This window comes from Phocoena phocoena, chromosome 7 (genome assembly GCF_963924675.1).
Source record: "Phocoena phocoena chromosome 7, mPhoPho1.1, whole genome shotgun sequence".
Classification (NCBI taxonomy): domain Eukaryota; kingdom Metazoa; phylum Chordata; class Mammalia; order Artiodactyla; family Phocoenidae; genus Phocoena; species Phocoena phocoena.
This window is the reverse complement of record NC_089225.1, coordinates 11,097,189-11,117,939: the sequence shown is the minus strand read 5'-3', so window position 1 is coordinate 11,117,939 and position 20,751 is coordinate 11,097,189.

Sequence of the window (20,751 nt, the reverse complement as noted above, 5' to 3'; positions counted from 1 at the left end):
CAGCTTAACTGTCAGGTTTCTGGTCTGGAAGCCTCCAGGAGGCTCAGGTGCCGCTAGCCAACGTGAGGCTCGTAGGGGGAAACGCGTGGCTCGAGGCGGCTGGGCAGACAGCGTGCTTGCTTTTGGACGTGTGGGATTGATGGTGCTTGCGGAGCAGCTGACTGAGGTGCCCAGCAGGACTTTGGGTGTGAGAGAAATGGGGAGTCCTCGAGAGAGCTTCGGGTGGGGTGGCGTTAGCGTATGTGTGGTAGATGAAACGGGAGAGCAGGTTGGGATCTCCCTGGAGGGCGTGTGGATTGAGAAGTGTCAGGGCTGAGGACAGAGCCCTGGTTACCAGCAGGGGAGAGGGAGGGAGTGGAGCCACGAGGAGTGGTCAGAGAGGCTGACAGAACAGGGAGAGTGCCTCGGCACAGAAGCCAGGGGAATGAAGGGTCTTCGGAAGGTTTGTTTATTTATTTATTTTTATAATTTATTTTATTTATTTTTGGCTGCATCGGGTCTTAGTTGCAGCACGCAGGCGCTTTGTTGAGGCGTGCGGGATCTTTTGTTGTGGAGCGTGAGCTTCTCTCTAGTTGTGGCGTGAGGGTTTTTCTCTTCTCTCTAGTTGTGGCGCGCAGGGTCCAGGGCGCGTGGGCTCTGTAGTTTGCGGCACGCAGGCTCTCTAGTTGAGGCGGGCAAGCTCAACAGTTGTGGTGCACGGGCTTAGTTGCCCTGCGGCATGTGGGATGTTAGTTCCCTGACCAGGGCTCGAGCCCATGTCCCCTGCATTGGCAGGCGGATTCTTTACCATTGGACCACCAGGGAAGTCCCAGGAAGGTTTTTTTAGGTGAGAGATTTAAAATGTACAATTTCAGGGCTTCCCTGGTGGCACAGAGGTTAAGAATCCGCCTGCCAATGCAGGGGACATGGGTTCGAGCCCTGGTCCGGGAAGATCCCACATGCCGCAGAGCAACTAAGCCCATGCGCCACAACTACTGAGCCTGCGCTCTAGAGCCCGCGAGCCACAACAAGAGAAGCCACTGCAATGAGAAGCCCACACACTGCACCAAAGAGTTGCCCCCACTCGCCACAACTAGAGAAAGCCCACGTGCAGCAATGGAGACCCAACGCAGCCAAAAATAAATAAATTAAAAAAGAAAACACTATAAAATGTACAGTTTCACAGCCTGAGAGCCTTGTGACTTTGTCAGGCGAGGCTGGGTGACGCAAAACGACATAGAGCAGGTTTATTTCCCACTCATCCTCCCCGACCATTTCAGGTCCCCCGCCCCATGTTGGCGTCACGTAGCTGACAGTGCAGCCACAGCTGGGCCGCTTATTAGTTCCTCCGGGAGAGTCTTGTACAGACACACGCTCTGGTTTGGAAGTGACATGTCACTTCCTCAACGTTCGTTGGTTAGAACTGGATGTGTGGCCCTGCTCACACCGAGGGAGCCAGGAAGTGAAATCCCACCTTGTAGGATGAGAGAGGATGGAGAGTCAGACAAACTAAATGATGAAAATCGTGGGCACTGTCGAGTTCCTCCTGTTCGATGATTAATAGTATTTCTGGTCACAGATGAATTTCAGTGGGCTTGGAAGGGAGAAGAGACATCCCAGGGCCCCTCGCCTGGTAGATGAGAAGAAGAGGGGTGGGTCATCTGTAGTCGTACCCTCTGTTGTTGAAGGTTGTTTCCTGTTTAAAGAGACGACTCTGGTGTGTGTGCATTTGTGGTCGGGTTTGTGTGTTTGAAGTCGACGTGCAATGAGCTGTTACATGTTCCAAGCACCGCGCTAAACGTTTTCTCCAGATCATCTCATGTCATCCTCAGAACAATCTTACGAGGTAGCTACCGTAGTTTTTCCCATTTTGAGCCTGGAGAATGGGCTCGCAGCGGGCAGTGCCCTGAGTTCACAGCTAGGAAGTGGAGGAGCTGCTGGGATTCAGACACAGTTATTCTGCCTGTCTATCCACAGACACCATTTCTCTCCTGATGGCATCACCCACTCCATAGCCTGACAAGGCAAAAATCGCATCCACAAGTGGTTGTGAACACTGTGTGTATAGGTTTGGGTTAGGTGCAACTTGTATTGAAAATCAGCACAGTACGTGGGAGACTTGGTCCTGCCCTCAAGATTAGGGTCAAGTTGCAGGGGCGAGGGTGGTGAGAAAATATACAAACAGTAAGGTTAGTTACTCTGCTAATATTTGAGCGCCTACTATAATTAAAAAAAAACGTGAACAGATTTATTGAAATACATTTTACATATAAAGTGGACTCATATCAAGTGTACAGTTCAGTGATTTGATTTACCAGGTGGTGCAAAAATCACCATAAACCCATTTGAGAACGTTTTTGTCTCCCCAGAAGATCCCTGTTCCCACTCCCAGCCCCAGGCAACTGCTAGTCTACTTTCCTTCTCTATAAATTTGCCTTTTCTGGATACTTCACACAAATGGGACGATACAGTATATGGTCCCTTGTGTCTTTTCACTTAGCATAATATTTTTAGGGCTCCTTCACGTTAGTAGCTTGTTCCTTTTTATTCCTGCATAATATTCCATTGTATGGATATTCCACGTTTTATCCATTCATCAGATGATGAAGATTTAAGTTTCTACTTTTTGGCTCTTAGGAACATTCTTGTGCAAGTCTGTGTGTGAGTGGAGTGGGTATTTCGTTTCTTTTGGATAGATACCTAGAAGTCTACGGTAAAAATGGTAATTTTATGTGTAGCTTTTTAAGGAACTGCCAGTATGTTCTCCCATCAGCAGTCTATGAGGATTCCCTACTCCGAGCTAAAATTCAAGATGTTAGGGACTTCCCTGGTGATCCAGTGGTTAAGACTGCACTTCCAATGCAGGGGATCCCTGGTCAGGGAACCAAGATCCCACATGCTGCGCTGAGTGGCCTGAGGGGGGAAAAACATTCAAGATGATAATAGATGAGATGTCATAATAATAGTACTTAATTGCTAAATAACTTGTGAATGATTGCTGTGGGAATTTAGGAGGTATAATTGAACTGATTCATGAAAGAGGTAGGATTTAGGTAAGCCTGGAACTAGAGAAGGTCATTGTTGGGTGGGCAGAATAATTGAAACCAAAGCAGAAATGTATCAGCCATTTAATGGGGGTGGGGATGTCACTGTTTGAATGGAGGGGACGGTCTGGCAAGGTTGGATTGTTAGACTTGGAAAAACCTGAACTGGGACTTTGAATGGCGCATTGGAGGACGTTAGGGTTTTTTGAAGAGAGGGAGCAGCTTTGGGGTCAGCCAGCCATAGTTTTGAATCCTGGCTGTGTCATGTTACCAGTGGGGGGAGACCGAAGGCAGGGAGACCTGTGAGAGGCTCTTGCTGTCTTTGAGGTTATAAGGGTCAGTCAGCTTGGGTAGCTGATGACTAGCATGATGGGGTAAGGTGCACATGAAGTACCCTGCAGAGAAAGAACTGAGTACAGTCGCTCACTGATTGGAGTTGGGGGCAGAGGGCTGAATGTTTCTGTCTCCCCCCAGATTCGTATATTGAAGCCTAATCCCTAATTTAATGGTATTTGGAGGTGGGGCTGTGGGAGGTGATTAGGTCCTGAGGGTGGAGTTCTCATGAATGGGGAAGGAATAAAACAGTGAAAATAAGTAGAATCCTCAGACAAGAAAGTTGGGCTTGTTAGTTACGTCCTTTGTCATTTTATCCCTTATTTACCCTGTCCCTTACATCAGTTACTATGATCGTCTGGTGTCATTTAATATGAATTAACATTTACCCATAGCCATCTGCTCTGGCTAGAGGCCTGCAATCCTCCATTTCAGCTGTGTGTTTTGGTGACAGAACGCTGGTCTCGCAGTCTAGATGTGCCAGCTGGACCTGCCAGCCAGCTCCGGCCAGAGGTCAGGAAAGACTCGCCTTCAGCCTCCTCTGCGGCGTCCCTGTGGTCAGACCTTCCAGTGATGAACGTTTTGCTCACCCTGACCTTGAAGTGAAGCCAGACTTTTTTCATTCTCATATTTTGGGAAATACAAAGGGTACAGTGTTTGTTTTCGCTTTCTGGGGGAAGACTGCAAGATTGTTTAAATCATTCAGGGGTTGTTTTGGGAGCAGTCTGTGGCCTGGGCCCTTCTACTTTAATCAGAAGCTATTTAATTAGACCTAGAGTTGACACAATTAAGACAAAGACCCGTAGTCAGTATTAAAAAAGAGAAAGATCAATCAACTTTAAGGCTTCATATTTTTGCATCAAAAGTTAACCTTCGGCTTCCCTGGTGGCGCAGTGGTTGAGAGTCCGCCTGCCGATGCAGGGGACACGGGTTTGTGCCCCGGTCCGGGAGGATCCCACATGCCGCGGAGTGGCTGGGCCCGTGAGCCATGGCCGCTGAGCCTGCAAAAAAAGTTAACCTTCAAATCCCCAAAAGAAAGACGGGGATCAGAGGGATGGACCCAGGCTCTCTTCAACGGTGCCCAGCAGAGGTTGGCCGTCAGTCTTCCGGGACCGGTCCTGGAGGTGGGCATCAGCTGGGGGGTAGCAGGGTTGCCGGCCGGGAGGTTTGTGAGGCTGGTGAGCCTTTCCACGCCTAACCTGCAGGGCCCCACCCCATCAAGGACAAGGCCACGCCTTCATCTTGCTTAACAGAACTGGCCACATGGGCACCGGGGTCACTGGCTGTGGCCTGCCTTGCGTCACCAAACAGTCTGGCATAATGAGTACTTCCCAAATACCCTCACTGAAGAAGGACAAAGAAAAGAGAATAGGACTGACATGAGCATTCTTTGAGCTGATTCCAGAAGAACTTTGACTTTAATCCTCATTTATTTTATACTCACTGGCAGGAGAGAATAGATCATATCACCTGGTGTGCAATCAAAGGTGTGACAGGGGTTACGTAAACACTTTGAGGAATATGTCAGTGTGCAGACCATTGCTTTTCGATATGTTTTGTATATTCTGCCCTTTTTTGACTTGTGTTCCTTCTGTGATTATAAAAGAAATATGGAATCAATTGTTGAAAATTGGGAAATTACAAAAAATTCTTAAAGATGCATATATATTTTTTGCATTGTTGGTTTTATCCTAAATGTATCACTGGCTTTTTTGGTTTTTTGGTTTTGGGTTTTGGCCACACTGCGCGGCTTGTGGGATCGTTTCCCGACCAGGGATTGAACCCAGGGCCATGGCAGTGAAAGCACCGAGTCCTAACCACTGGACTGCCAGAGAACTCCCTCACTGACTTTTTAAAAACCTTATTTTGAGATAACTGTGAATTCTACTATTAACTTTTGATCAGAAGTATTATCCTTTAGCTAACCACTCATGCGAATGTCCGTTCTCTTTACTGAGCTCCTTCCACAGAGGTGCGATGGAAACAGTACAATTCACTGCTTCTTGGTAAATGGATAAGTTGGTCTCCAGTTCTCAGCAAACTCTGTGGAGACACTCCATGGAGTGTCTACAGTTAAGCTGCTTCTGACCAGCCCCCAGCCCTTCCCGTGCTTCCCACTGCCTCAGCCTTGAGGCCCCTTTTCCCTGGCCTCTCCACTCTCCACCTGTTCCTAGTAGGGTCTACCTCCTAGGTGCCTTGTAGGCCTTTTTTTGACTCCCAGCTCACTCTGCCACTTTCCTAGATCGGAATGCCATCACCTGTTGCCAGTCCTGTCCCCAAAGCCTGGTGGTTCCCTGCTTCCAAACTGTCATTCCTCTAGTCTCTCCGATATTCTGCTGTCTTGGTATCATCCTGAAGTCTGATTCTGGTCACTTGCCTGCTCTAAAGCCCTCAGTGACTGCCTGTGTCCTGATGGATTAAGTGGACGCTGCTTAGGCTGCATCGGAGCCTTTTTTTTTTTTCTTTTAAATTTATTTATTTATTTTTCGGCTGCGTTGGGCCATTGTTGCTGTGCGCAGGCTTTCTCCAGGTGTGGCGAGCAGGGGCTGTTCTTCATTGCAGTGCATGGGCTTCTCATTGCGGTGGCTTCTCTTGTTGTGGAGCATAGTCTCCAGGCGCACCGGCTTCGGTAGTTGTGGCTCACTGCCTCAGTAGTTGTGGCTCGTGGGTTCTAGAGCGCAGGCTCTTGTAGTTGCAGTGCACGGACTTAGTTGCTGCGCGGCATGTGGGATCTTCCCGGACCAGGGCTCGAACCTGTGTCCCCTGCATTGGCAGGTGGATTCTTAACCAGTGTGCCACCAGGGAAGCCCCTGCATCGGAGGCTTTGATGATAGTGCGGCCCTTTCTTCTCACCCATTCCCTGCTGCATATTTCCTGAACACTGCTCTCTGTGCTTCTCGGAGCTTGGCCATAGCAGGTTGGGATTCACAAAATGCTTACTGACCACACCGGTGAGAAGCACACCTCTATACTCTAAGGGGAAATGTTCAGAGGCCTCCAGGGCTACTCAAATCTGTGAATAAGCAAAGAGCAGTGATTTGCTGGGGGCCCAGGGGATACTGGGCAAGGTCTGGAAACATTTTTGGTTGTCACAGCTGGGAGAAGGACGTGCCACCGGCATCCAGTGGGTAGAAGCCAGGGATGCTGCTAAACATCCTACAATGCACAGGGCAGCCCCTGAGACCAAGAATTATCCAGTCCTAAAGGTCTGTAGTGCCAAGGTTGAGGAGCTATGTGCAAAAGCAGAGCATTCTACTCTCAAAATGTGGGAAAGAATAAATGAAAATACTAACTGACTTCAGATGTGTAATGAAAATTCCTGTGTATCAGTGATGAAAGCATCCAGGAAGGCCTTATTGAGATGCGGGGCTGAGCGGAGGATGAGCTCAGTCACCAGCAGAGTGGTCCACACAGAAGGATCCACATGCAGGCCCACCTGCAGGCCCTGCCCCCCGCACCAGGGCTCCCTGAAACAGCTTGGATGATGCTGAGATTGCGCTGTACCCGCCCCTCTGCTTGTCTGCATTACCCCTCCATCTGACTGCTTTGCAGGCAGACTTGTGTCTTGCTCATCATTGAATGCCAGCGTCTTGCACTAGTGCCTGGCACGGAAAAGAGGCTCAACAGATATTTTTTGATTGAATGAATACATGAAGTACATCATTCAAATTTTATCTCAGCAAAGGGAAAGGAGTGTTATCCTTTGTGGACTTTTCTAGTCTTCGGAGAATAGATAAAATAGGATGCTAACCCCTCAAATGTCAAATGCCTTTCCGTAAGCACGGAGAATAGAATCTAATACTGGTCTGGCTTATTGGGACCCTGATTTCTTGCTTCTCCCCCTCCTCTCATCCTCTCATTATACTGTGGTTACAGTGGGCTGTAGCCTCTGTAGGAAGTTGGCTGGGAAGGGGCTGCAGAGGAGACCCTAGGGAGGAGCTGAGGGGTCCTGTGCCCTCAGAAAAGATGGGTAGGGGCTTCCCTGGTGGCGCAGTGGTTAAGAATCCGCCTGCCAAGGCAGGGGACATGGGTTCAAGCCCTGGTCTGGGGAGATCCCACATGCTGCAGAGCTACTAAGCCGGGGCACCACAACTACTGAGTCAGCGTGCTGCAACTACTGAAGCCAGTGTGCCTAAGAGCCCGTGCTCCGCAACAAGAGAAGCCACCGCAGTGAGAAGCCCACGCACGGCAACGAAGAGTAGCCCCTGCTCACCGCAACTAGAGAAAGCCCATGCGTAGCAACGAAGACCCAACGCAGCCACACACAAAAAAAGAAAAAAAAAGGATGGGTGGCAGATTCAGATCGGGGGTTGTGGCCATTTCAGTGTCTAGATGGAGTCAACCATGGCCCTGCACTAGGGCATTGGGAAGAAGTCATTCATATGCACTGGGGAGAGACTTGGAGAGAAGAATGGGGGTGAGGCTTGACTGATATATCATCAGACTGCTTATTTATTTATAATTTTTTTTTTTTTTTTTGCAGTACACGGACCTCTCACTGTTGTGGCCTCTCCTGTTGTGGAGCACAGGCTCCAGACGCGCAGGCTCAGCGGCCATGGCTCATGGGCCTAGCTGCTCCGCGGCATGTGAGATCCTCCCAGACCGGGGCTCGAACCCGTGTCCCCTCCATCGGCAGGTGGACTCTCAACCACTGCGCCACCAGGGTAGCCCTCGTTTTCATTTTTATCATGGTCCTTACGTTGGACTCATTTATCTTGAAATGCCGGCAACTGCAACTGCAGACCTCAGTCTATGGTCCACACCAAGCAATTCAACTTTCTCTTGTAACATCATGACTTTTCTCTGCTTCTTGGGGGCACATCCAGCATCACCGGTGGCACTTCGTATGGGTCTCATGGTTTTACTCAAGGTTTATGGTATTGCACTAAGCATGATGAAGAACTGTGAGACATCACTTTTTACTGTGGTATGCAATTTACCGGAGAGACGAACTGTTCACTTGGAGATGGTTAGTGTCGCACAGAGTTTCAAGTGGATGCTCACAACGCTTGAACTCACCCTCCAGAGCCACAGGAGATGGCTCCAAAAATGTTACGCCAGTACAGTATGTACTTCAGTTAATTTTATGCAGTTATGATTTTTTTTAAAGGAAACATTGTTAATCTTACAGTCCAGTACCTTGAAAAGCACAGTAGTGCAGTACAACAGCTGGCATCCAGGGGCTGGCATCGCGTGAACAGGCAAGAAGAGTTACCGACTGGAGGAGGGAGAGGTGGTGGGAGATGGTGGCGCTGAAGGATCCTCAGCAATGGGAGACGGAGGGCAAGCTGCAATGTCATTCACGCCTGACTTTGATGGCACAGGTTCTGGTTCCTTGCTGGATTTAATTCTATCTACCCTCTTGAAAAAACGATCCAATGATGTCTAGGTAGTAGCTCTTTTTTTCTCATCATAGATGACATGGTAGCACTGGATTGCACTCTGAACGGCTGCTGCAACCTTCGTGTACTGTTTACGTTCAGGTCCTGTGCCTCAAAAACTAACAGTGCCTCCTCAAATAAAGAAAATCCCGTTGCCATTTCCTGTGTCATGAATCTCTTCGTTTCTTCAGTTACTTCGTCTTCCTCTTGTCTCTCTTCGTCCTTTCTCTGGGCCTCCAATTCCTTCAGGCCTACCATATTTTCACCTCCCTCCATTCTCTCAATTATTTTCACTTTTGATTCCATCGTTATTGCTTGATGCTTCTTAGCAGTACCAGCTACATCACTGCTGCTTTTATGCAATTATGATTTAATACTGCATTTTACATACATTTGTTTACATTTCTCTTGACTGCCAACGGTGCCATGTAGGGTCTATAAGTGTTTGTGTAAGTTTTGATAAATTTTAACTTTTAATAATAGGTTTGTGTATATTTTATGATCATAAATGATACAATAGACTAGTATCTACATAAATTTTATGCATTCATGATATACCTCACTTTTTCTTTTGATATTTCTAGGCTGCATGGTTTGTCTGTGGGTGTTTTCAAACTTGTTGCAAATCTCCGAAATATTTTCCAATATGTTTATTGAAAAAAAATCTGTGTATAAGTTCAAACCCATGTTGTTCAAGGGTGAACTGTATGTTAAAATTGATTGTGATGACGGATGCACAAGTCTCCGAATAAAAACCATTGAATTTTACACTTTACGTGAGCAAATTCTATGGCAGGTGAACTATAACTCAATAAAGCTTTTTAAAAAAAGAAAAAATGAAAATGTCAGCAGAGCATTTGGGCTTGACCCAGGAAGACTGATTGATCTCCACTTTGACCCCCTCCACTGACAGCCCTTCTTAAGGAGTTTTTTTTTTTTTTTAATTAATTAATTTTTGGCTGTGTTGGGTCTTCGTTTCTGCGTGTGGGCTTTCTCTAGTTGCAGCAAGCAGGGGCTAATCTTCGTTGCGGTGTGTGGGCTTCTTTCTCATTGCGGTGGCTTCTCTTGTTGCAGAGCACGGGCTCTAGGCGTGTGGGCTTTGGTAGTTGTGGCGCATGGGCTTAGTTGCTCCACGGCATGTGGGATCTTCCTGGACCAGGGATGGAACCATGTCCCCTGCTTTGGCAGGCAGATTCTTAACCACTGCGCCATCAGGGAAGTCCCTTAGGGAGGTCTTCAGGGCACCTGGGAAGTGAGAGTCCAGGGGTTCCTGTGTCTGTGTGTGGCCAGCAATCTGGAACCATCAACAGGTATGACCAGAGAAAGCTCTCCTAGGGAAGCCTGCTCACTCTAACCAGAGGTCTGAGAGAAGGGCAGCCTAGCAGCTAGCACTCACCCCATTCCAGCCAAACACCAAGGGAAAAACTCCCCCAAGTTCCTTCTGAATTCTCCCATTGCCTGTGGTGCTGGCAGAGCTAAGTGGCCAGCTGGACTTCTGGCCACATCTAGAGGCAGTGAGTTTCCACCCCAACCTGGGGGCAATGAGGTGGTGTGAGTCTGTGCTCTACTTTTCCTGGGATAGTGTCAGTGGGGCCCAGCGGGGATCTTCCGCTCCACTTGGGCCTTGCATACCACACCTAAACAGGGTGACTGTCTGCAAAAAAAGAAGGTTAAATAGGGTCCAGAGTGTTACAGGATAATACTCAAAATGGCCAGGATACAATTAAAGTCACTCCTCAAACTAAGAACCAGGAAAATGTCAATTTGAATATGAAAAGGGGATCAATAGACACTAACACAGAAATGATTCAGAATTTAGATTCTAAAGCAACCACTATGAAAATGCGTCAATAAGTAATAACAAACATGTCTGAAACAAAGGAAAAAATAGTCTCAGCAAAGAAACAGAAGATATAAAGAAGAACCAAATGGAAATTTTAGAATTGAAAAATACAAGAACTGAAATAAAAAGGTCACTGAATATGCTCAGTAGCAGAACAAATATAAAAGAAGAAAAAAAATCAATGAACTTGAAGATAGAACAATAGAAATTACCTGATCTGAACAACATAGAGAAAATAGACTAAAAAAGAAATGAGAAGAGTCCCAGGGACCTGTGAGACAGTAACAAAGGATCTAACATTTGTATCATTGTAGTGCTAGAAGGAGAGGATAAAATGTGGACCAAAAAAAGATTTGGAAAAATAATGGTTGAAAACACCCCAAATTTGGCAAAAAGACATAAACCTACAGATTCTAGAAGTCCAGTGTATCCAAATAGGATAACCCAAAGAAATCTATGTCAAGACACATCATAATCAAAAACTAAAGACAAAGAAAAAGAATAAAGACAAAGGAAAAAAAATCTTGAAAGCATCTGGAAAGATGAGGCATTATATATAAAGACAAAATGATTCAAATGACAGAGGATTCCTCATAAGAAACCATGGAGGCCAGAAGGAAGAGGCACACCATTTTTCAAGTTAAAGGCCAACTTGCTCCAAAATTTCTTCACTCCTTCTTTAAATTCACACCATTGCTAATTCCCTTATTTAAGCATTCCTTCTTGAGCTTTACTCATAAAATGCCGTCTCATCTCCCTAATGAAAATTTTAACTTTTTTTCATTATAGGTATATCTCCATAATTAAAAAATTATTATTGTGATTAAATATCTTAACATCTAATTAGTTATTGCCACACTATGGAAAATCCATTATTTTGAATATTTGGCCTTTATTCTAGCAATTTGGCTGAATTCTTACTAATTCTAATAGTTTTAGAGCTTATTCTTTTGTAATTTGTAGATAAACAAAACGTCTGCCAACAGATGATTTCTGTCTGATTTCTAACAGTTCCAATTATTTCCATTTTCATATGTTATAGTATTGGCTAAAAAAATCTAGAAAAATCATAGTTAATAACTGTCATAGGAGATCGTCTTGTTTTGCTTCTAAATGCAGTGTTTCCTAAAGTGTGTTCCATGGGATTCTGGGTTTTCAGGATGTTTTGGGTAATGCTTGGTTAAATTTTTAAAAAGTGTTTTTTTCTCCTGCACAGCTTCTGAGCCTTAGGTATGATAGTGCTCACCGTGCATGTCTGGGAAATGGGTACAGCTGACCCGCCTCTTCTCCTTTTTTTGGTAGAGACTTTCATGCATTGGTGGTCTAGGGACACACTTTGGCAAATGCTACTTTAGAATTTCACTGTAATAGATGCTGTGAACAATTGGGTTGAAATAGACTTTTTTTTTTTTTTTTTTCGGTACACGGGCCTCTCACTGTTGTGGCCTCTCCCGTTGCGGAGCACAGGCTCCGGACGCGCAGGCTCAGCGGCCATGGCTCACGGGCCTAGCCGCTCCGCGGCATGTGGGATCTTCCCGGACCGGGGCACGAACATGTGTCCCCTGCATCGGCAGGCGGACTCTCAACCACTGCGCCACCAGGGAAGCCCCTGAAATGGACATTCTTTGTAATGCTGACGAAGTGTCTTCCCAGTCCTGAAATATTTACTGCAGTCTTCTTTGCTGATGGGATCGGGTTTGGGTGAGGGCAAGTGATTAAGTAAAATTATTTTTTAGTCTCATATTAACAAACTGTTTGTAATAAACATGTATTAGCTTTGTAATTAAACAAAACCCCATAAAATGCAAATACTTGCTCAGTGTGGGTTTGATCAGAATTGCTCTCCCTGTGAGGAAGGCAGGTGCCATAGGAGAGTCCCGTGTTTTGGGGGAATCCCCGGGCGGGGGCCCGAGACAGGTCTCCGGACGTGGGTGACCATCCGCTTCTTGACTGGCTGCCAGCTGGATGTCATCAGGGACCTGAGCTTTTGTCTGCGCATTTCAATTGTAGTCAAATTCACCGTCAACAACTTGAGTGAAAATCTTCCAGGCCAGTTGCTCCCATTATTGCAGGAGAAAGTCAAATATTCTAATCACTTTTTCTGACATTTAAACAAACTCAGTTTTCCTGTAAAATTATCTCCTAACCCTCCAGAAAGCTGTTTATTTTACTCCTAAGGAGGCACAATTTCAATGCTCCTTTTCAAATCGATATAATTTCTTGAAAGCCATAAATTATAGCTTTTAATGGTGTTTTTCTTTCCTTGTGATTAAATCCCTCTGATGTTGGGCATTTGAATTTTCTTCCTCCCTCTCTTTGTCCTTCCTACCCTCCCTGGCTTCCTCCTTTTCTTCCCTCTTGCTTTCTTTCCTTTCTTCCTGGAAGAGGGGCACCAGGACAGGAGACTTTGTCGTCTGAAATGACTTTTTCAAAATGCCTTTATTAAAATCACCAAAAGGTGGGATTTAGGAGATCCGCCAAAGAAAAGGATAATAATAACATTATATATAATGACACCAATAATAACGGTTAATGTCAATTTTTATTAAGCACTTGCTAAATGGGAGCCACTATTCTAAGTTCTTTGTGTGTATTTAATCCACACAACATTCCTATGAGGAGGAATGATCTGTGTTTTAGGGCTGGGGAAACAGAGAGGTTAAGTAATTTGTTCAAAATCACACAGCTGGTAAATGACAGAGCAAAACCCAAATCCGTGTTTCTTCTACTATCTATTCAAATCAGCTAGACTTGTTGTGTAAATTAGAAATAATGAGTGTTTTCAAAGTAAAGAGCCTCCTTTGGGGGGAAGGGAAAAAAAAGATGAAATTTTTGGTGAGAGAGGGAGTAGGGGAAATAGGAAGGCATTTCAGAAGAATTGAATCAATGAATGATCTAATATCAGAAACTGGGGGGACCTCAGCCCCTTCACTTTACTGTTGAGGAAACTGAGGCCCTGCCAGGGGAGGGGTCCACCCTTGGTTACAAAAGATGTTGGTTCAGAGCATGGATGGGAGTCCAGGCCTGGTGGCTCCAAACCCAGTTCTCCCCTTTTTCTGTTTCACCGGGCTGTCTTCCAAATAGTAGACTTTTTCTTTTCTTTTTTTTTTTAGCAGCCACTCATTTTTTTTAGAATGTCAAAACCATCAGAAATGCTAAATGATGGAATGAAATTAACGAGGGCCTATTTGCCCTTTCAAAACATGGGAGAAACTCCCCAACTTGCTATTAAAGCTTGAGGGCATGACTTGTGATTCTGTTTATGTTTACAGCTCAACTTCCCTTGTGCCCGGGGAAACATCTAGACCCTGATAAAAGCTGAGAAGCCCAGTTCCTTCCATAATTCAGAGATCATGTCTGGCATTTTGTGTTATCTTATTGGTTGAGGTCGAAACCAACTGACTTGCAAATCCAAGGCACTTCCTAATCAAGGAATCCAGACAGATGCTCCTGGGTCTGTTGCAGAATCAGGCAAAACTTTTTCCCCATCTGGGATTTTTCACTCCACTTTGGGATTTTATGGTTCCTATGACATCTGGGCTTTTCTTTGGCATGGGCTCGAATCTTAGCTACACCGTGTCATCTGTGTGTTTGTGTGTGTGTGTGTGTGTGTATGTATGTGTGTGTGTGAGACTTTTATTAATAACAGCAACTAACACTTATATAGCATCATGCCAGATGGTGTTCTGTAGCCCTCCCTTTATATTTATCTCATTTATAGCCTTCCTAGGCTGAATAATGCCTCCCCCAAAAGACAGTCACATACTAATTTCTGGAACCTGTGAATATGTTCCCTTACCTGGTAAAAGACTTTGCAGATGTGATTAAGGATCTTGAGGTGGGAGGATGATCCTGGATGATCAAAGTAGGCTTGATGTAATCAGGAGGATCTTTTACAACAGGGGTCCCCAACCCCCGGGCTGCGGACCAGTACCGTTAGGAACCAGGCCACAGAGCAGGAGGTGAGTGGCAGGCAAGCGAGTGAGCGAAGCTTCACCTGCCACTTCCCATCGCTCGCATTACCGCCTGAACCATCCTCTGCACCCACCTCCTTCCGTGGAAAAATTGTCTTCCGTGAAACTGGGCCGTGGTGCCAAAAAGGTTGGGGATCCCTGCTTTACAAGAGGGAGGCAGGAGGTCAGGGAAAAGAGAAGATGCTGTAGCGCTGGCTTTGAAGATGGAGGGAGGGGCAGGAAGCAGCTTTTAGTAGGTCAAAGGGGTGAGGCATGGATTCCCCGCTGGAGTCTCCAGCAGGAAACAGCCCTCTAGAGGCCTTGAGCTCAGCTCCATAGGTGTCATTTTGGACTTCTGACCTTCAGAACTAAAAAAGAAAAAATGTGTGTTGATTTAAGCCAGCAAATTTGTGGCAATTTGTGGCAACTGCAATAGGAAATGAATACAGGTAGGTACTATTAATGTCTCTTTTTTACATATGAAGAGACTGAGGCACAGTGAGATTAAGTACCTCGTCCAAGGTCACACAACCAGAAGTGGCAGAGCTGGGAATCAAACACCTGCTTCTCTGGCTCCAGAGACTGTGCACTTGACTACTATGCTATTTGACCGAAGGCAAGGCCTTCAATAATCCTCAGTTTTCTCATCTTTATTTTTTTAATTATTTTTTTATTTTGCGGTACGCGGGCCTCTCACTGTTGTGGTCTCTCCCGTTGTGGAGAACAGGCTCCGGACGCGCAGGCTCAGCGGCCATGGTTCACGGGCCGAACTGCTCCACGGCATGTGGGATCTTCCCGGACCGGGGCATGAAGCCGTGTCCCCTGCATCGGCAGGCGGACTCTCAACCACTGCGCCACCAGGGAAGCCCCTCATCTTTAAAATGGAGCTAATAATCCCTATAGAGCAGGTTGTTAGTGGGATTAAATGAGATAATGCTTAACATTCTAGGTGGGGAGGTATTGGTAGTGGTGATGATGGTGATGATGGTGATGGTGATGATGGTAAATTATGATGGTGATGGTGATGATGGTGATGATGATGATGGTGATGATGGTGATGGTGATGGTGATGACGGTGATGATGATGATGGTGATGATGATGATTGTGATGATGGTGATGACGATGATGGTGGTGATGGTGATGATGATGATTGTGATTATGGTGATGATGATGGTGATGATGATGGTGATGATGGTGGTGGTGGTGGTGACGATACTGATGATAGTAATGATGACAATAAAAGATGCCCATTGTGAGGTGCAGGAGGTCAGTGCACCTTTGAGAGGGAGAGTGTGGAGTGAGTGGATAGACTGGGAGAGTCTCCTACAGGATGTTTCTGCTGTTGCTTGTTCTTCTTCTGCCTTTGTTCTTAGTAGTCGAATGTCTTTTGTTCAAACTACTGCCTGAACAGCCCTCCTCACCATGGCAACCTCTCGTTCCAGATGCCCTCCAGCCCCCCGACATGATCACAAGTAGCTCAACATTTTAACAAGCTCCTTTGTACCAATATCAAGCACCAGAGTGGAATCCAAACAGGAGACTGCTGTCAGCCTAGGGAGGCCTTAACTTGCTGTCCCCTGGTTAAGCTGTCAAACTGGAGTCAACAGGGAAATTCCTGTGGGAAATGAGAAAGCAGATTTTGAGAAGAGACCAAAGTAGATACATATGCATATATGGAATTTTTTCCTGACTATAAAAAGTCTCTATGCTTATTGTACAAAATACAGGAATAGATAAAGAAGAAAAATCTCCTATAATCTTACCACTAGACACAGGGAGATCAGCTCGGTGCTTTGTGACCGCCTGGAGGGGTGGGATAGGGAGGGTGGGAGGGAGGGAGATGCAAGAGGGAAGAGATATGGGAACATATGTGTATGTATAACTGATTCACTTCGTTATAAAGCAGAAACTAACACACCATTGTAAAGCAATTATACTCCAATAAAGATGTAAAAAAAAAAAATCTTACCACTAGAGAGAATCACTATAATATTTTCAGTGTCTTTTCCACTCATCTTTTTTTCCTGTGTTGGTAAATACTGTGGATAGTTTTGTATCTTTTCTCTTTTAAATTTTAATTGGGGTATAGTTGATTTACAATGTTGTGTTACTGTATCTTTTCTTTTTTCTGTTAATAACCTATTGTGATGACCTCACATCACTAAATCTTGTTCAAAAGATGCTATTTTTTATTAGTTTTGTAAGATATCCTATTTGTGTTCTATTCTCTTTACATCATCTGTATCTGAATGAAGATGAAGGATGAATCTCATCAGCATTTTAAAGATTTCATATAACTTCCTTGCTGATTATTTGGGTCCATTTTTGGATGAAGCAAGCCCAGTAGGGATGGTGGTCTTGTTTCAGGAGATGGGGATTAGGGAGGAAGTTGAGAAAGCCTTTCCTTTTTCAGAGGATGTGTGTGAATCTGTGCTTTGTGGAGAGAAGACGGGGCGGTCTTGAGAACCCAGAGGTCCTCCCACGTGCCATAGCAGGGCTTCTTTGATTCTGCCTTGACATTCCAGAAGCTCCTCAGTTTTCAGCTAAATAAAGTTGGTTCCGGGATGTGTGGTTTTTTGTTTTTGTTTTTGACCAAGTATCTCTCGAATGCAGTAAATGAGAAACAAGGTTTGCAATCTTCCTAATTGGTTTCCTCATTTTTCCAGGTTTGAAATTTGCATAATAACTCTCCAACAAGCCTTTTTTTCAAAAGCATGAAAGTGTTCCTCTGAGGATTAAGCTCTGGGACAGATATTCAATCAAGGTCAAGATCTGGGCTTCTATGGCACCCTGGACTTGTCTTATCTTAGCCTGTGGGGACCATTCTCCAAAGATGACCCCTGATGAACCACACCTGCCAGTGTTCATGACTTTATAGTCCTCTCCCCTTGACTCTGGGCTGGCCCGGTGACTCGCTTTTGACCAAGCTGCCTGACTCTTGAGGTTACATCATAAGAAGACCCACGGCCTCTGGGAGAAGCCATTTACCATCGTGATGGCCATGCTGTGAGGGAGTCAAACTAGCCCCATGGGGGGCTTCCATGGCCTTGGGCCAGCACTCAACATCCAGACCAGTCGAGCCTTCAGATGACTCCAACTCCATTACCACAAGTCCAGACTGCAACTCCGTGAAAGAGCTCAAATAAAAATCTCCCAGCGGTTCCAGTTAACCCATGAAACATAAGGGAAGAGTGATAAATTATTGGGATTTTTTTCCGGCCACGTTATGCAGGATCTTGGTTCCCCCAACCAGGGATTGAGCCCGGGCCCCGGCAGTGAAAGCTCTGAGTCCTAACCACTGGACCGCCAGGGAATTCCCATAAATTATTGTTTTAAGCCACTAAATTTGTGGTAGTTTGTTGCATAGCAATAGATAATCCAAATGTATTAATTGCAAGGTATTATAAATGTTTCTTCGCCTCAAGAAACTGGGAACTCTTTGAAGGCAGAACCTATATCTTAGCAGTTTCGGTGTTGCTAGCTAAATCCCGCAGCATAATTGAAACAAGCCTGGAGTGTTCAAACAGTGCTTTACGGAAAGCCCTGGAATAACAAAAGAAGCAAATACAGAGAATGGCATAAAATTTACAATCTACCTACAAAATGTATCGTTCATTTTCTGCTTATGGCCTGCCATGGAATGCTTCCCTGCCAGCTCCTGGTCAGCCTCCATGTGACAGGGGCCATTTTTTTTTCTTTATATACTTTTGAAAAAGTAAATATACTTATTTAAAATAAATTGTTTTAAAATTAAAAGGTCTTCCTCTCATACCTGTCTATAATCACTCCATAAAGGCTCCAATATTATTGGTTTCTTGTATACTGTTCTAGAAATATTAGATTGCATACTCTATCTATTCATCCATCTATCCATCCATCCATCCATCCATCCATCCATCCATCCATCCACACATACTCTTGTGTATGCTAGCATACTATGTACTCTGTTTTCATATAACAGTATATCTTGGAGCTCTTTCCATATTATTCTTTTTTTATGGTTACCTAGCTTTCTATTATATTGGAATCCACAATTTATTTTATATTCTCTTGGTGAGAGGAATGTAGATTATTGCCAGTATTTTGCTATTCTAAACACCATTAGGAAAACTTTATACAAATACCATTCCATGCTTGTGTACTTCTTTGGAGGATATTATTCTTGAAGTGGTATTGCTGGGTCTGGCCGTCTGAGTTCGTGATCCCCGTGGGAGGGGGGCGTTTGCAGGAGAAACCCCATCTGGTCACTAAATGGGGTGGGGCATCATTGGCACCTAGAGGTGCCTGCAGCCACAGCAGGATTAAACCCCCAAGGAATGCACGGCCTTGGGGAGATGTGATTTTTTTCCAACAGCCCAGGGCAGGAAGTGCTGTATGGTGAGGGGCCTTGGAGAGGGCTGGCCTGGAGAGGTGGACCACTGAGCTTTCTTACGGGCAAAACACAGAGAGTTATTTTCACATGTAAAAAGGATTGTATGCAGGTATTGACTAAAATGAGGAAGAGCTACTTGCTGATCCTTTAAGAACTGTTCCAGAGTTTCCTAGAAGAATGGCTCAGGCCCTGGCTCTGCCTCCAGGCCCAGCAATGATTCCTATAAGCGTCTGAAAGTTTTAAAACATCGCTTCACTCGGAAATGATCTCAAGCTCAGACTTTGCCAAGTTAGACTGGCTTTTTCCCTGAACTAGAAGTCGAGGAGGCTTTTCAGCATTGCAGGCAAGCGGGCCCTTTAGCTCCGTCAGGTGTAGTTCTCAGAAATGACCAGAAGATGGCACTAGACACAAATGATTCCACCTGCACGAAGGCCCCGGCAGTTCCCGAGATCCTCGAAGCCTAGATCCTGCCTGAGCTTCCTGGCCTTTCCCTAAGCTTCTGAAGCACCTAATCCTTAGTAGAACATGATGTTTATGAGGAAGCCAAAGCTGGGAAAAGAAAGAGAATGAAAGCAAGCCAGTAAGCAAACACTGAGCAAAGCAACAAAATGAGTGTCAGAGGGCTGGCTGGGTCCCATGGGTACCAAATTGGCACTGGGGAAGCTGGGTTTCCCTGCCTCCAGCCCAGACCAAGAAGCTCTTATCCAGACTTTGCAAAGTCTCAGACCTGGAGGCGTCTTTGCTGGGCCTTCCCCATACCCTCTGTGGTCCTGCCCAGGACCACGGCTTCATCTTCTGCCCCTGTGCCCCGTTGGCCCTTCTGCTTGCTGCCCTTGATCTTGGGTGGCCTTAACCTGCAGCGGCTTGAAGGGGATTTCTGTTTCTGGCCAGAGACTGAAGTTGGGCTGAGGCAGTGAGAGTGCTGAATCCTAGCCACTAGACCATGATGGCCAGTGGCCAGTGACGAGGCCCTGGCCCGTATGGCTTTGCAGAAAATGAATTTCCACAAAGAAACAAAGTAGTGAAACAAGTCAAGTGTTTATTAGCAGGAAAAAGAGTACGTATGGATAGACATATGGGTGGGCTCAGAGAGAGAGTTGTGCCCTTGTGGTAGTTTGACTTACTTATATGGAGCATTTCTTCTGGGTTTCCTTTGCCCCATCATCTTGCTTTGCCTGGTTCTGAGTCTGTATTTGGTTTATCTCGGGGTCCTCCCATGTGTGCATGCGCATCTATTAGCCAAGATGGATTCTAGTGAAGAGGCCTATGGGTAGGTTGACATCACTCTCTTTTTGACCTCCAAGGAGCTTTTCTGTGCACGTAGAGTCGGGAAGGTCTCCTTGGCCTCAAGAACGAGAAATATGAGAAGTCTGTCTCCTTGGCCTCAAGAATAAGAAATATGTGTTCTCTTATCTGGGCAGGGCTCAGCTTCTCCTCCTCTGCATCTTGGAGTATCTGTCCACAGGGGACAGACTCCAGCTGCGCAGCCTGGGGCCCATCAGCCTCCTGCCTCACCCTCATACTCAGGCCCAGGGCTCCCCTCCCATCTCTGGAGGGCCAGCCAGCTCTGTTCCCGCCTGACTCTGGGGCTGGTGGGCATTGCACGAGCTTCCTGTGGACTTTTTATACTTGCTGCTTGGTCCTTCTCCCTCGGCCTCCCTCCCTCTCTCCTGAGTGAGGTCTCCACGGCCTTGTAGAGGTTGGAAAGACTGTGACTGCTGGGCACAGACCAGAGCTGCCTTCTCCTGAGTGCATGTGTCGGGTGGGGCTGTGTCTGGACGGGTCTCCTTGTGGCCTGTGTCCTGTGTCCTGAGGGCTGCCTTTACTGAGACAGACCGGTGGGAT